General features: G+C 43.5%; 1 long non-coding RNA gene and 1 pseudogene across 1 annotated transcript; both read left to right on the forward strand.

The window, feature by feature from the left end:
* Positions 1-9,767: 9,767 nt before the first annotated feature.
* Positions 9,768-14,957, forward strand: LOC135967319 (uncharacterized). Its single transcript, XR_010581328.2, has 2 exons — positions 9,768-10,003; positions 13,103-14,957. It is a non-coding gene; the product is annotated as an uncharacterized lncRNA (long non-coding RNA).
* Positions 11,727-13,543, forward strand: LOC135967318 (B-cell CLL/lymphoma 7 protein family member C pseudogene; annotated as a pseudogene).
* Positions 14,958-16,364: the final 1,407 nt, after the last annotated feature.

The following is a 16,364-nucleotide window of genomic DNA, read 5'->3' on the forward strand; positions in this document are numbered from 1 at the left end:
TTAATATTATATATTATACATGACTATATAATAAATATATTATTTAATAACAAATATTATTAACAATAGTTATTTGCATAAGTCCGATAAGAATTGATTTTCTTTTATAACGGCATAATTGGAGAGTTCGACACTTGAAATCTGTAAAATATTTGAAGCACTTTATTCTGAGTCAAATATGAGTGGCACAGCCCAGGAGATCTTGAGAGCATGTGCCCAAGGTGGTCAGGTTACAGCCTGTTTTTCCACATTTTAGGGAGACGTAAGACATTAATCAATACATACAAGATGCACACTGGTTTGGTCTGGAAGGACAGGTCAGCTGAAAGCGGGGGATCGGGGGTGGGGAGGTCCAGGTCACAGGCAGATTCAAAGATTTTCTGACCGGGCCGGGTGCGGTGGCTCACATCTGTAATCCCAGCACTTTGAGAGGCTGAGGCGGGCAGAATACTTGAGGTCAGGAGTTCGAAACCATCCTGGCCAACATGGTGAAACCCCGTCTCTACTAAAAATATAAAAAAAATTAGCCAGGCGTGATTGTGGGGTCACCTGTAATCCCAGCTACTCGGGAGGCTGAGGCAAGAAAATTGCCTGAACCTGGGAGGCGGAGGTTGCAGTGAGCCGAGATCATGCCATTGCACTCCAGCCTGGGCAACAAGAGCAAAACTCAACAAAATAAAATAAAATAAAATGAAATATTGAAAAACAAAGATTTTCTGATTGGCAGTTGGTTGAAGGAGTTATTATTGAAAGATCTGGAATCAATATATAGGAATGTCTGGGTTAAGATAAGGGCATATAGAGACCAGAGTTTTATCCTGCAGATGAAGCCTCCAGGTAGCAGGCTTCAGAGAATCGGTTGTAAATGCTTCTTATGAGACTTAAAGAGTCTGTTCTATCCGCCTTAAGGTCTCTGTGTTGATGTTAATACTGATCAGTTGTGTCTGAATTCCAAAAGGGAGGTATAAGGAGACATGTCTGACCCCCATTTCTCAGGATGACCCCAACTAGTTTTTCAGGTTAACTTTGGAATTATCAGTAGTAGCAGGCCAGAAGATTATTAGTATTGTAGACCAGAAGTAGTCCTTGGCTGAGGGGAGGGTCCGTCCGTTGGGTGGGTGGGACTTAGAATTTTGTTTTTGTTTTACACCGTATTGTTACAAATTAAGAATACTCACAAAGTTTCCAAAGTTTGAAGAAATTAGGTTGAGAGAAAGGAATTATATTTTAAATTTTGCTCATAAGAGTATACTATATTCCATTGGTAAAAGCTGTAAATAGCTTAAAAGAAGAGAAAGTTTTTTTTTTTTTTGACTCTGAAAAACAAAAAAAGAATCAGCAAATTTCTTTTTATAAAAAGGCATGCACAATTATTTCAGTCTTCTATTAGTTCAGTCCGTGCATTTAACTCCTGTTCTGTTTGATACGAGATCAGCAAACCTCATGAATATATCAGCTCTCCACGAGAGCCCGGGAAGTTTTTCTCTCTGCTCCAATGGCACAATCTCTAAATTTATCAGAAACCTATATTTAAGAGTACTCCTCAGAGTTCTATGGCTGATTATAAACCATTCCATAAAAGGATTAAAGGAAAATAACAATTGTGGATGACAAAAGTCTCAGACCAACCATGGTTAAAGACTTAACTGACAAGGAAATTTGGTTATTTCTGTGGCATACAACAATTTTACATAATAACAATAATTATTACTGATAACATATACTGAGACCTATCAGAATCACAGGAATCTCATATAATTTTGGAACACATACTAATAACACATTTATTATTTATTTTGAGATGGAGTTTCCCTCTTGTCACCCAGACTGGAGTCCAATGGTGCAATCTCCACTCACTGCAACCTGCGCCTCCTGGGTTTAAGTGATTCTCCTGCCTCAGCCTCCTAAGTAGCTGGGATTATAGGCGTGCACCACCACGCCCAGTTAATTTTGGTATTATTAGTAGAGACAGGGTTTCATCATGTTGGCCACGATGGTCTTGAACTCCTGACCTCAGGTGATCCACCTACCTCAGCCTCCCAAAGTGCTGGGATTACAGGCGTGAACCACCACGCCCGGCCCTAATAACACATTTATATGAAAATAATCCAAAGAAGGTTAAATATCATTTCATATTCGACAATGCTTCCCATACGATTTTATTTTACCACATAAGCAGAATTTGTCTCTTTTGGTCTTCAGGGGACCTGATATCAAAAATTTAATAGAGCAAATAGACTGAATTTAGAATTTGATTTTGAAAAGTTTGTAAAAGATCAAAAGTTTAAAACACTTGATATCACACAATAGGATTGCTGGTCACTGTAAAATAAGCCATTTATTAAGCCAAACTGATAACTCAAGGATTTAAAAAAAAAAAAAAAAAAGCAAAACCTATTATTCTTTGAGAGAAAAGGTGTACTTTCCCAAACAATACTCTGTCATAAAGACAGCAGAAGGCCAACTAAATCGGTCTCTCAAATACTATAAACAAATCTATTACATTTTAATCATCTTGACCGTAAGACGTAATTTCCATAAACCTTTTAAAATTTCTTCAATTAAAGAGTTGTTAATGCTCTAAGAAAACCTTGTTAATCTGATGCCGGGGCCCGGATGCCAGTCTTCCATCAGTGTGGCTTTGATATTAATCTTTAATTTGTAGAGAAACTCCGAACTAATTTTATCTCTCATAATCAGCCCTGAAAATCTCACGTGCTCACCTCTTCGGGAGGGGCTGGATAGTGTTAATATCGGGTCCCGTGTCTCATGAATGCAGGCTATTTTGATTGTCATCTCATGGGTCTGAAGATGAGGCTTTAACTGCTGTTTGTGTTTAACGTTTAGTAGGCTTTGTGTCCTACACCAGAGTCAAAGCCCTATAACTTAGTGGCACAAGGTCTTTAAAAGCAATACTTAGAGTTACACAGATAGTGTAACCTTATTTTTTTAAATCTCAGTTTTCTTAGGACTTGAATTAGTTAGACACATAGGAAGAGTCTGTCCTGGGTCAGAAATGAAAGTTTCCAACTTCATAGAAGAATTTGAAGCCAAGAGCACAGACGGTTATATTGAAAGAAAACATTTCCTTTGGATCTTTTTTTTTGTGTGTGTGTGTGAGACAGAGTCTTGCTCTGTCGCCCAGGCTGCAGTGCAGTGGTGTGATCTCAGCTCACTGCAAATTCCATCTCCTGGGTTCAAACAATTCTCCTGCCTCAGCCTCCCAAGTAGGTGGGATTACAGGTGCCAGCCACACCCGGCTAATTTTTTTGTATTTTTAGTAGAGATGGGGTTTCACTATGTTGGTCAGGCTGGTTTCAAACTCCTAACCTCATAAGAGCCACCCACCTCGGCCTCCCAAAGTATTAGGATTATAGGTGTGAGCCACTGTGCCCAGCTGAGATCCTTAAGATAAAATATTTTGTGGCATCAGGCCACAACTACAGTTAGAGCCTGAGGAAAGTAGTTACAGGAGCTGATGAAAAATTTGAAGGAGGAAGTTATTTTGGGCCTTCTTGAAGGGGAGAGAAAGCTGAAAACAGTGAGATGCAATGAAAGTTAAACTTTTGAATTAAAAAAATTAAAATCTCTTATAATTTTATTGAGTAAATCAATACCTTAAGAAAATTTTGTTGTTCTAACCATTTCTTTAGTTTATTAGTGTATTTTAATATCCCAACCTCTAGAATGACTATTTTAATTTCCTTTTAATTAGACCAATTTGATTATGTGAAGTTTTTTTCATAAATTCCCTTTTTGCAAACCTTATTACCACTTACTCAAACCATTTACAATATGCTTGGAGTTCCTGTTTTATCCTAAACATCCCTTTTTCTTAAATAACCAGTCATTTTATTTTAGGACAATAAAATTACCACACGAGATTTTTTCTCATATAAAATTACTTTCCTTTTAACCTTTCTTACCAAAAATACCTCTTCATATTTATAACATTCTGTATATCTCTCTTATGTACTGGTTCCTTTTACCTTGTGTGATGGTTAATACTTAATGTCAACTTGATTGGATTGAAGGATGCAAAGTACTATTCCTGGGTGTGTCTGTGAGGGTGCTGCCAAAGGAGATTCACATTTGAGTTGGTGGATGGGGAGAGGCCGACCCACCCTCAGTCTGGGTGGGCACCATCTAATCAGCTGCCAGCGTGGCTGGAATAAAAAGCAGGCAGGCCGGGCACGGTGGCTCACGCCTGTAATCCCAGCACTTTGGGAGGCCGAGGAGGGTGGATCATGAGGTCAGGAGATCGAGACCATCCTGGCTAACACGGTGAAACCCCGTCTCTACTAACAATACAAAAAAATTAGCCAGGCGTGGTGGCGGGTGCCTGTAGTCCCAGCTACTCGGGAGGCTGAGGCAGGAGAATGGTGTGAACCCGGGAGGCGGAGCTTGCAGTGAGCCGAGATCGGGCTACTGCACTCCAGCCTGGGTGACAGAGCAAGACTCCGTCTCAAAAAAAAAAAGCAGGCAGAAGAATGTGAAAAGACTAGACTGGCCTAGCCTCCCAGTCTACCCCTTTCTCCTATGCTGGATGCTTCCTGCCCTTGAACATTGGACTCCAAGTTCTTCAGTTTTGGGACTCAGACCGACTTCCTTGCTCCTCAGCTTGCAGACAGCCTTCTGTGGGACCTTGTGATCATGTGAGTTAATACTTAATAAACTCCCCTTTATATGTATACATCTATCCTATTAGTTCTGCCCCTCTAGAGAACCCTGACTAATAATACACCTTGTTTCAAAAATGACTTTTAAAGAGCCTGTGAATTAGACAAAAATTATTTCCTTTTCATAAGAACACACTATTTTTTAGAAAAATGTTTTCTCCTATAATCAAATTTTTGTTAAAAACAATTGGAAATGATGCAGACATTTAACAAACATTTAATTTATTGTAACTTTAGATTTCAAATTCTATGATGTTTACTTGCAAACATTTATTCCGTTAATTTACCTAATTAATTTTTAACAGTTTACCTCGATTGCTTATGGAAATTATGATAGAAGTAAAATTCTAAGCCCCCCAACCATCTGATCGGATCCCTCCTCTCTACCAAGTGCATTCCAAAGTTAACCTGAAAAACTAGCTCAGGCCAAGATGGGAAGAGGGAGTTGGACATACCTCATTACCATCAACACAGACCTTCAGACTGAGAGGATAGACGCTCTACGTCTGATAAGAAACATTTACAATCTATTTTCTCTGAAACCTCCACCTGGAGACTTCACCTGCGTGATAAAACTTTGGTCTCCACAACCCCTTATTGTAACTCATTCCTTTCTACTGATTTCAGGTCTTTAGGTAATAACCAACTGCTGATCAGAAAATCTTTGAGTCTGCCTATGACTTGGAAGGCCACATTTCCAGTTGTCTGGCTTTTTCTGGACTGAACTTTACATCTTACATGTGTTGATTGATGTCATATGTCTCCCTAAAAATGTGTGAAAAAGTTGTAGCCCAACCAGCCTGGGCACAAGTCGTCAGGACCTTCTGAGACTGCGCCATAGGTGTGAAATGAAAATCTCTTGGGCTCCCCAAATCATTAAGCTAAAGGGAAAAGTCAAGCTGGGAACTGCTTTGGGCAAACCTGCCTTTCATGCTATTGAAAGTCAGCCCTCTGCTCAATGGGTTAAATATATATTTGATTGCCTCCTTTGAGAGGCTCTTCAGAAACTCAAAAGAATACAACCATTTATCTCTTATCTACCTATGACCTGGAAGTCCCCTCCCAGCTTCGAGTTGTCCCGCCTTTCTGGACTGAACCAATGTTCATCTTACATATGTTGATTGATGTCTTATGTCTCCCTAAAATGCATAAAACCAAACTGTGCTCAGACCACCTTGGGCACCTGTCATCAGGACCTCCTGAGGTTGTGTCATGGACACATGCCCTCAACTTTGACACAATTAACGTTCTAAATTAAATGAGACCAGTCTCAGATTTTGGGGGCTCACATGGGCATGTCCTTAACCTTGGCAAAATAAACTTCTAAATTCATTGGGACCTGTCTCAGATATATTTTGGTTTATAGTCATCATTTAAAGTTATTTCTCTGTTGACCATTTTTACAGCCAGTGAATTTCAGGTGTTTACCTAAGTAAGAATCTTAAGGTTAAATAAATGGCTGTTTTTGGCCAATAACTCAGGATTTACTGTTTTTATTAAACTAACAATATTGGACCAATAAATCTAAATAATAACGTATATTGACAAATCTGAAGACATTTCTAATTTTATTTTACCAATGATTTTAAAGCTAGTTTATTGAAGATTTACTGAAGTCATACGAACTTGAAAAGTATTTGCACTTATTTACTTAAATGATTAGCACTCCATTATTTTTAAGCCAATTTGATACCTTGTGGTCACAACACAACAAAACACATGCATGCATACATAAACACACCTAAGCGCACACGTGCACACTCACACACATGCACACACAAGCACACATGCACACACAAGCACACATGCACACACACATGCACACACAAACACACACAAAGCACATCACCCACTCACATGCACACATGCACACACTGACACACATGCACACATTTGCACACACTCATGCACACATGCACACATTCACACATGCACTCACATGTGCACACTCACATGCACACACACTTGCACACACCACACACTCACACTCACATGCACACATTTGCACACACCACACACTTGCACACACGCATGCACACACTTGCACACACACGCACACATACCACACGCACACATGCACACACACACTCTCACACACACACACACAAAGAGAGATCCATAGCTTTTGCCTTGGAATTCCAGCCAGAGGTACCAATGCAAACTCACCAGTTTATGAAAGAATGGTTGGATGTGAATAGTGCTTTTTATCTCAACACCAGCAGAAAGGTCCTCTAAACTAGAAAAAAAAAATGTTTCATTAAGCAAAAACCACATCCTCATGGTTTTTTATAACCACGTCCTCATGTGTTCTTATAAACTTCACCAAAAACGCATCTGACGTTCCTACTATTCTCTTAGAAACCCTCATTTCCAGTGAAAAACCTAGGATGAGTTAATTTAAAACAACATGACTTTAAGATTTTCAATTACTGGAGAGAATTGTGAGAGTAAATTTACCAAATTAGTCTTACCAAAGATTACTAAAGTCATGTGAGCTGAAAGGCCACTGGGCTAGCTTCTATTAGTCTGATAAACACTTACTTTTCTGTAAGTCAACTAATTAGAGCTCTTTCATATGATTGGTAGTGAAATATCATTTCTATGTGACATATGAATACACAGACCTGACAGACCCAGACAGAGGCAAATCTTAGAGATTTAAAATGTTTCACTTGCCTGTTTTCAAAATTTTTTTCTTCCCTACTTTAGACCACTAATCTCTTGATTATCTATTCCATATCTAAAAGGTTAAGCAACTCTAAATTTGTACCTCCAAATACATGACTTAGGTGAAGCAAGGCAAAAAAATGTACATCTCAAAGGCACAGACTTGGATCTAAAAAAGGCAAAGTCTGTCATGTAAATGAAGCCATTGTCTCCCCCTTAGTTAAAGTTCCTAGTGGTTTAGATGCAGAGACAGAGATGTCCTTACAAAATGGAAATTTCCTTTAAAGATGTAAATTTCCTTTACACAGAATTTTACTGAAGTGACCTAGTTTGATAGGTAGTATTTTCAGCTGAGCTTGATTAGATGATTGGCTTTAGGGTGGAGCCCTCTAAGGAACAGAGCCAAGAAAGCACGCACAATGTTCTGATCTCAATGTACAATGAGTGGCCCCTGTAGTGATGACCAATTTCTGTAAACTGTCCTCAGGCTTCCCTAACATTTTAGCTCTCATCTGCCATTATACATAACAAGGTCAAATCCTCTCACAGTACAGAGTAATCTCTGGTATCTCTAAAAGCTGAAGAAGTCAGGTAATGCAATACAGGAAAGCAGAACTTTAGACCTAAGAAGAATCTGCCATGACTCTGAAAACTCCACAAAGAACACCCCCGCACAGGGTGAGTGGTGCCTTTATTCTGAGTTATTTAAGGATCCCAGTCATTATGGTACAGGAGCTAGAAAGAAATTTAGGCAGAGAAGGAGGGTAAGAGAGTCCTCAGCAAAGTTTCCTTTTAATAAAAAGCAGTCCCCAAATCATTTCTTTCCTAACAAAAAGCAGCCTGAAAAATCAAGCTGCAAGTATAGATAAGCAAGCTAAAAGTTTACATAGGCAAATGCTGGCAGCTGTGGTGATAGAAGAGGGATCCCTAGAGGCTAAGTCTGTTCAACATGGAGGTTCCCCCTTCCCTTTTCTTGGTCGCCACCTGTGCAGTAAAAAGCAGGCAATATGACACCAGCCAGGTAGAGACCTCATCTGGATAATAAAAGATTAGGGTGGGTTGGCCGGCTTCTTCATGCACTATGCAAATGGTGCACCTAGACTGACAAACCTCTCATGTCCTATGTAAATCAGATACCACCTCCTCAAGCTTGTCTATAAAACCCCATGCATTTCACCAAGGACCTGGAAGACCCCCTCGGGTGCCCCTCTCTCTCTGCAGGTGAGAGAGCTATCCTCTTTTCTCTTTCCTTTGCCTATTAAGCCTCTGCTCTTAAACTCACTTCTTGTGTGTCTGCATCCTCAATTTCCCTGGTATGAAATGATTAACCTCAGGTATTTGCCTCAGACAATGATGCTGCTTCAATTAGAACCCTTCTCTAGACATTTTTTTTCACTTGGTACCAAAGATGGCAAAAGGGCTTCCCCTTTTGGGGAGAAATAGGGTGGAAGAAAAAATAAACAAAAGAATAATTTTTAAGAAAGGAGGCACACAGAGAAATCAAGTGCATGTTCTTTTCTTTTCTTTTCTTTTTTCTTTTCTTTTCTGCAGCTTCAAGGAATTTTAGCCAATCCAGAGGCCTTGTTACCCACAGTGTGGAATTCTCATTTGGATTTGACCAAGTCAGGTAGAGATGGTCAGATCCAATGGGAGAAAGACCAAAATGACAATGAAACCAAACTATATTGTTAGAAATAAATGCTTGGTGCTACAAAGAAAACCAGCACTTAGGCAGAAAATTTCTCAGCAAGGCACATTTACTTCTGCAGAAGGGTGCTGCCTGCATCAGTCATGATTGCAAGAGCACACCGAGTGGGGTAGGGCAGGGGTTTTTATCCCTAATGCAGTTCTTGTTTCTGTGTCCTTTCCCCATTGGTTGGAGTTGGCCTGCACAGTCTAAGCTGACCTGATTGGCTAGTGTTTGAAATTGAATATGGCCAATTATGTGGGAAGGGAGAGGCTGTTCCTTACCAACTAGATGGGAAGGGTGGTTTACAGGGTAAGAGGTTTGCTGGTTACAGATTAAGCAGATAAACAAGTGCTTGAAACTAGGCCTCATAAAATTTAAAAAATAGGCCTCATATAGAAAAAATTAACACCAGGTGGCTCTGGATAGGGTCCCACCCTGCCTCAATAAGGTCCCACCCTGATAGGGTCCCACCCTGCCAATTCCGGGAAACAACCTCATGGGGTCCCACCCTGCCAATTCCGGGGGTCCCACCCTGCCTCGAAGTTCCCAGAATCAGCAACTCCAAGAAAAAACCTCATAAGGTCCTGCTCTAACCAATTAGCATAAGACACCTTGCTCAGGCCATAGACAGACCCAATTACCACGCGCCTAAAGCTTTGTTTGAATTTCGCACCCTAAGCTGTGTTTGAACTTGTATTTGCCTATATAAACAGCCTGTAACAAGCAGTCGGGGTCCCAGGGCCAACTTAGAACTTGGGACCCTAGCGCGCTAGTAATAAATAACTCTCTGCTGTGAATCTCGTGTCGGTGATCCTTCGCGGCGACCCCTGCCCAGGAAGGAATCGACAGTTCGGTTCCAACATTTGGTGCGTTGGCCGGGAAGTGGGGTCGTCCGAGGACCCCCGACCCATCCGGCGGAAACCTATCTGGCCCGGGCCACGGACTGCTGACTGAACGGACCTACCAGGTACCTTCGTTTTGTTCTGTCTGTCTTGCCGGCTAACTCTGAACTCTGGAGAGTACTCCTTCTGAATTAAGTGGGGAAGAGGGACAGACGTGTCCCGCACCTTCTCACTTTTCGCCCTGGGGGACGCCCTGGCGGTAGTCTGGGAGAAGGCTAATGACTCGGTCAGCCTCCTCAAATCTGTAGGCAGGCCGCCCCTGCCGTCTGAATATTTTGTAATCTTGTGGCGCTACTCTCTGGCCGCGCGGCTTCTCCTTACTTGTCTGGTCTTTGTTTTTGTTACTTTTGTTTTGTCCTTGTTTGTTATACGTGGACGAAATAAGACAGACGTTGACGACTCCTTTGTCTCTGACCCTGACTCACTTCCCTGACGTTCGGGCTCGAGCCCACAACCTCTCCATAGAATTCCGTAAGGGACGATGGCGAAAATTCTGCTCGTCCAAGTGGCCTACCCTCCATGTTGGGTGGCCCCGGGACGAAACATTTAACCTCCCAATTATCTTACAGGTTAAAGCAACAGTGATGGATCCTGGGCCACACGGACACCCAGACCAGGTGGCCTACATAATTACTTGGGAGGATCTGGTCCGAAACCCTCCCTCTTGGGTGAAACCCTTCCTCCATTCCCCTTCCCCATCCCAATCTACCCTCCTTGCCTTAGAAGCCCCAAAGAATCGGAATCTGGACCCGCATAAGCCAGTCCTCCCAGATAAACCCCAGAGGGACCTCCTCCTTCTCGAACCCCTGCCTCCTCCACCTCAAAACCCCCTTCGGGGATCTCCACCTTACACTTCACCCTTGCCCCCTGTCTTGTCCCCAGCTCTTTCCTCTACCGCCTCGACCCCTACCCTTTCTCCAACTTCTCCCTCGGCCCCTCCCTCCACCCCGTCTCCTCCTCCAGCCCCGCCCAAACTCACCCCTCGGAAGCCGCCGCCGACACCTCCTCGTCTCCGCTTGCGGCGGACTGAGGACCCAGAAGGCCCTTCCACTTAGCAATCCTCCCTTTTTCCCCTCCGTACTGTCAGTCACACAGTCCAGTACTGGCCCTTCTCTGCCTCTGACCTCTATAACTGGAAGACCCATAACCCTTCCTTTTCCCAAGACTCTCAGGCCCTAACCTCGTTAATAGAATCCATTCTCCTCACCCACCAGCCCACCTAGGATAATTGCCAGCAACTCCTGCAGGTCCTCTTAACCACTGAAAAAGGCAGCAAGTCCTCTTGGAGGCCCGGAAAAATGTGCCAGGACCAGGAGGCCTCCCAACCCAACTTCCCAATAAAATAGACGAGGGATTTCCCCTCACCCGCCCGGACTAGGACTATGAAACGGCACCAGGTAGGGAGAGTCTCCAAATCTATCGCCAGGCTCTGTTGGCGGGTCTCAAAGGGGCAGGAAAACGCCCCACAAATTTGGCCAAGATAAAAAAGAAACCCCTAAGGAAAGGGAAGCCAGGTTAGCGAAGGAACAGATAGAGCGAGAGGATCGTAAAAACCGAGTAAAGGATAAGCATTTAACAAAAATCCTGGCAGCAGTTATGAGAAAGAAAGGACCAGGGAGAGAGGGAAAGAAGCGGAGACGGCCAAAAGTGGAAAAAGACCAGTGTGCCTACTGCAAAGAACAGGGGACTCGCGGAGGCGTTAAGGACAAAAGAGGACGCGGCCAACTCCCGGAGGAACGGCAGGCCGAGAGCGCGGCGCCCGGGCCTGGCGCCAAGCCTGAGCCCGCCAGACGGGAGGCGGCCCCGCCGCGGGCTCGGCTCCGGCCCCAGCCACGCCAGCATGGCCGGCCGGACCGTACGGGCCGAGACCCGGAGCCGGGCCGAAGATAACATCAAGAAGGTAATAGCGACCATCAAGAAGGTCCAAAAATGGAAGAAGCAATGAGTGACTGTAGGCGACACTCCCCTTCGTATCTTCAAGTAAGTGCCAGTGGTGGACCCCCAGGAGGAGGAACGAAGGCGGGCAGGTGGCGGGGCAAAGAGATCCCGTGGCCGGGAACGTCGGGGCAGGGGCGCCAGTCCCCGAGGGGGTGGCCCTCTCATCCTGCTGGATCTCAATGATGAGAACAGCAACCAGAGTTTCCATTCGGAAAGTTCCCTGCAAAAAGGCACAGAGCCCAGTCCTGAGGGCAGCCCCCAGCCCAGCCGCCCTGTGTCACCTGCCGGACCCCCAGAAGGGGTCCCTAAAGAGGCTCAGCCCCCACGGCTGGGCCAAGAAAAAAATCCCGGGGGCATAACTGCTGGCAGCACTGACGAACCCCCAATGCTGACCAAGGAGGCCCTGGCAATGATCCAGCAGATGCATGCCTGGACACACTTAAATAATTGAAAGCTAAAATTACTGATTAAAAAAACTGACTTTCTAATCCCAAAGACAAGTACCCTCGTAGAACAAGTGACATCTGCCTGTAAGGTCTGTCAGCAGGTAAACGCTGGGGCTACCCGAGTGCCAGAAAGGAAACGAACTCGTGATAACCGCCCAGGAGTCTATTGGGAAATAGACTTCACTGAAGTAAAACCTCACTATGCTGGATATAAGTACTTACTGGTGTTTGTAGATACCTTTTCAGGATGGGTAGAAGCCTACCCCACCCGGCAAAAAACGGCACACATAGTAGCCAAGAAAATTTTGGAAGAAATCTTTCCTAGATTCGGACTTCCCAAGGTAATTGGGTCAGATAACGGGCCGGCCTTCGTTTCTCAGGTAAGTCAGGGGCTCGCCAGGATATTGGGGATTAATTGGAAATTACATTGTGCCTATAGACCCCAGAGCTCAGGACAAGTAAAAAGAATAAATAAAACAATAAAAGAGACCCTTATTAAATTGACCTTAGAGACTGGTTTAAAAGATTGGAGACGCCTCCTATCCTTAGCTCTGTTAAGGGCCCGGAATACACCTAACCGTTTTGGGCTCACTCCATATGAAATCCTCTACGGAGGACCTCCCCCCTTTGTCAACCTTGCTTAATTCCTTCTCCCCCTCCGATCCTAAGACTGACCTACAGGCCCGGCTAAAAGGACTCCAAGCAGTACAGGCCCAAATCTGGGCCCCCTTGGCAGAACTGTACCAACCAAGACATCCACAGACCAGTCACCCCTTCCAGGTGGGAAACTCTGTCTACGTTAGACGGCATCGCACTCAAGGACTAGAGCCTCGGTGGAAAGAACCCTACATTGTTCTCCTGACCAGTCACCCCTTCCAGCCATAAAGGTTGACGGCCACGCATCCCACGCCAAGGCTGCTCCAGAGACGTCCGGATCAACACCACTTAAGACGTGAAAACTCCAACGCTCCGCGGACCCGCTCAAGATAAGACGCTCTCGTATCTAACTCCTTGCTTATTGTTTACCCTTCTTCCCTGCGCCGTCTCTAGTGTAGTTTTTGACGCTAACCCCCACCGGCCATTTAGCCTGACCTGACAGATAATTAATTTTAATAATCAAGAGGTCTTAAATAAGACCTCCGAGAATGCTCCTATAAAGACTTGGTTTCCAGACCTCTATTTCAACCTAAAAAAATATATATATAGCAAAAAAAAATAAAAGACACAGGCCCCCGGTTTACTAGTCCCACAGGAGTCCTATTAAGAACTCCTCAAGATAGACAAAAATAGAAAAGACAGGCTAGAAAAATGTCCATCAGCCAGAACAGGTTTTATGCCTGTCCCGGATGCAAGACAGAACCAATAAAAAAACTTGTAGAAATCTGACTCACTTGTATTGCAAAAACTGGTCCTGTGTAACTACTAATAATAAAAAGTAAAAATAAGCCACAAAACCTTAGTATATAACTATGCCCTTTGTCCAGCCCTGTACCACAACCCGATATTCAGAAAATTGCAACCTGGTTCACATCAAGTTTAAAGATGCGGCAAAATCTGATAACAGATAGATAACAACAAAATTAATATAAAGTCTCTATTTATACCAGCACTTCCCCGCCCTTAATCTCCCTCACCCTCGCCGACATGTTAAAAATTAAGGTAGCGGCTAGAGTTAAGACCAGGACAGCAGCCCTAGTGCATAGTAACCATCATCTGCAACAACTTAAAGTAGCCATAGATAAAAACCTTAAAGCCATAGAACAATCTATCACAAAACTTGAAAAGTCCTTGACTTCTCTGTCTGAAATTATATTACAAAACCGACAAGGACTAGAAATTGTCTTTCTAAAAAAAGGGCGGGCTCTGTGCAGCCCTAAAAGAGCAATGTTGTTTTTATGCAGATCATTCAAAAATAGTTAAAGATTCTATGGCAAAACTAAAAGAGAAAAAATCTCAACAAAGTTAGTTTAAAAATTAGTACAACCAATCCCCTTGGCTTAGCACCCTAATCTCCACCATCTTAAGACCCCTCATCCTGCTCACGCTCATCCTGACTTTCAGGCCATGCATACTCAACCACTTACTCACCCTTATTAAAAATAGATTACATGCTATGGTTCTGACCCAACTATACCAGACCCTCAGGACTAAAAAGAGGCTCAAGATTGAGCCTCTGACACAAAAAGAGGAGGGAATGAAACTAGGCCTCATAAAATTTAAAAAATAGGCCTCATATAGAAAAAATTAACACCAGGTGGCTCTGGATAGGGTCCCACCCTGCCTCAATAAGGTCCCACCCTGATAGGGTCCCACCCTGCCAATTCCGGGAAACAACCTCATGGGGTCCCACCCTGCCAATTCCGGGGGTCCCACCCTGCCTCGAAGTTCCCAGAATCAGCAACTCCAAGAAAAAACCTCATAAGGTCCTGCTCTAACCAATTAGCATAAGACACCTTGCTCAGGCCATAGACAGACCCAATTACCACGCGCCTAAAGCTTTGTTTGAATTTCGCACCCTAAGCTGTGTTTGAACTTGTATTTGCCTATATAAACAGCCTGTAACAAGCAGTCGGGGTCCCAGGGCCAACTTAGAACTTGGGACCCTAGCGCGCTAGTAATAAATAACTCTCTGCTGTGAATCTCGTGTCGGTGATCCTTCGCGGCGACCCCTGCCCAGGAAGGAATCGACAGTTCGGTTCCAACATGCTCACTACAGATTAAGCAGGAAGGGCTGTGTACAGAGCAAGAAAGACCAAGGAAGCTTTGAAGAGGAACTTACAATTTCTGACAGTATGATTACTGAGCTGTAATGGAAGCAGAAATGAAGACTAGCTGGTGGTCAATCTTAACTTTTAGTCATGAGGGAGAATTTTCAAGATGAAACTCCAATTCAGCTACTTACTTAGAAATGGGGCCCAGGCTGAAGACTGCTCTCTACCATCCCAGAAGCAGGAAAAGTCCTGAACTCGCCTTCCCTGTTGGAAGTGAGCTGAAACTCCTGAAAAGGAGTTGCTCAGCAAAAGAAACCTTAGATCCCAACCGAATGTTGGGAGATCAGGGATTCTCTGGGGGAGAAGGGGATACTCCTGGACTTCAGCAAATCGGACTTCAGCAAATCGTCCTATTCACTTGAGCAATAAAGATAGCCCAAGCTGATACCAAGCATGGATAGGAGTGTCTACAAAAAGAGTCAAACTTGGTAAAATATTTGAAGGGATATATTCTGAGCCAAACATGAGTGATGATGGCCCATGACACAGCCCTCAGGAGGGCCTGAGAACATGTGCCCAAGGCAGTTGGTTTTATACATATTTTATAAGCTTGCTTTTATGCATTTTAAGGAGGCATGAGACATCAATCAAATACATTTAAGAAATACATTGTTTTGGTCCAGAAAGGTGGGACAAAGTGGGGCTTTCGGGTTGTAGGTAAAGTTAAACATCTTCTGGTTGACAATTGGTTGAGTTCGTCTAAAGACCTGGGATTATATAAAGGAAATATTCAGGTTAAGACAAAAGATTGTGCAGACCAAGGTTCTTTTGGAGTCTTATAGTGGCTGCCCTTAGAGACAATAGATGACAAAGGTTTCCTATTCAGATCTTTAAAGGGTACTAGACTTTTAGTTAATCTCTTTAGGATTGGGAGGGCCTGGAAGAAAGAGATCTAGCTATATTAATTCAGATTATTTAGAAATGCAGATTTTCTCCCACAAAAGACAAAATCTCTTGGGGGAAAAAAATCTACATCCTATAGAGAATCCCCTTCTCCTTTGTTTTCCTTCCTTCCTTTCCAGATCCAGGAGATAATCAACCAAGAGCCAGGCTTCCTTTTAGGTCCCTTAAGAAACATTTTACAACAGTCTCTCTCTCTGAAGTCTGCTATCTGAGAGATTCCTCTGCACAATAAAACTTGGTCCCCACAATCCTTTGTCTTGACCTGAACATCCTTTCCATTAATCGCAGGTCTTCAGACCAATTGTCAACCAGAAAATGTTTAAATTTACCGATAGCCTGGAAGTCTCTGCTTTGAGTTGTCCCACCTT

Source organism: Macaca fascicularis, chromosome 15, assembly GCF_037993035.2.
Source record: "Macaca fascicularis isolate 582-1 chromosome 15, T2T-MFA8v1.1".
Lineage (NCBI taxonomy): Eukaryota > Metazoa > Chordata > Mammalia > Primates > Cercopithecidae > Macaca > Macaca fascicularis.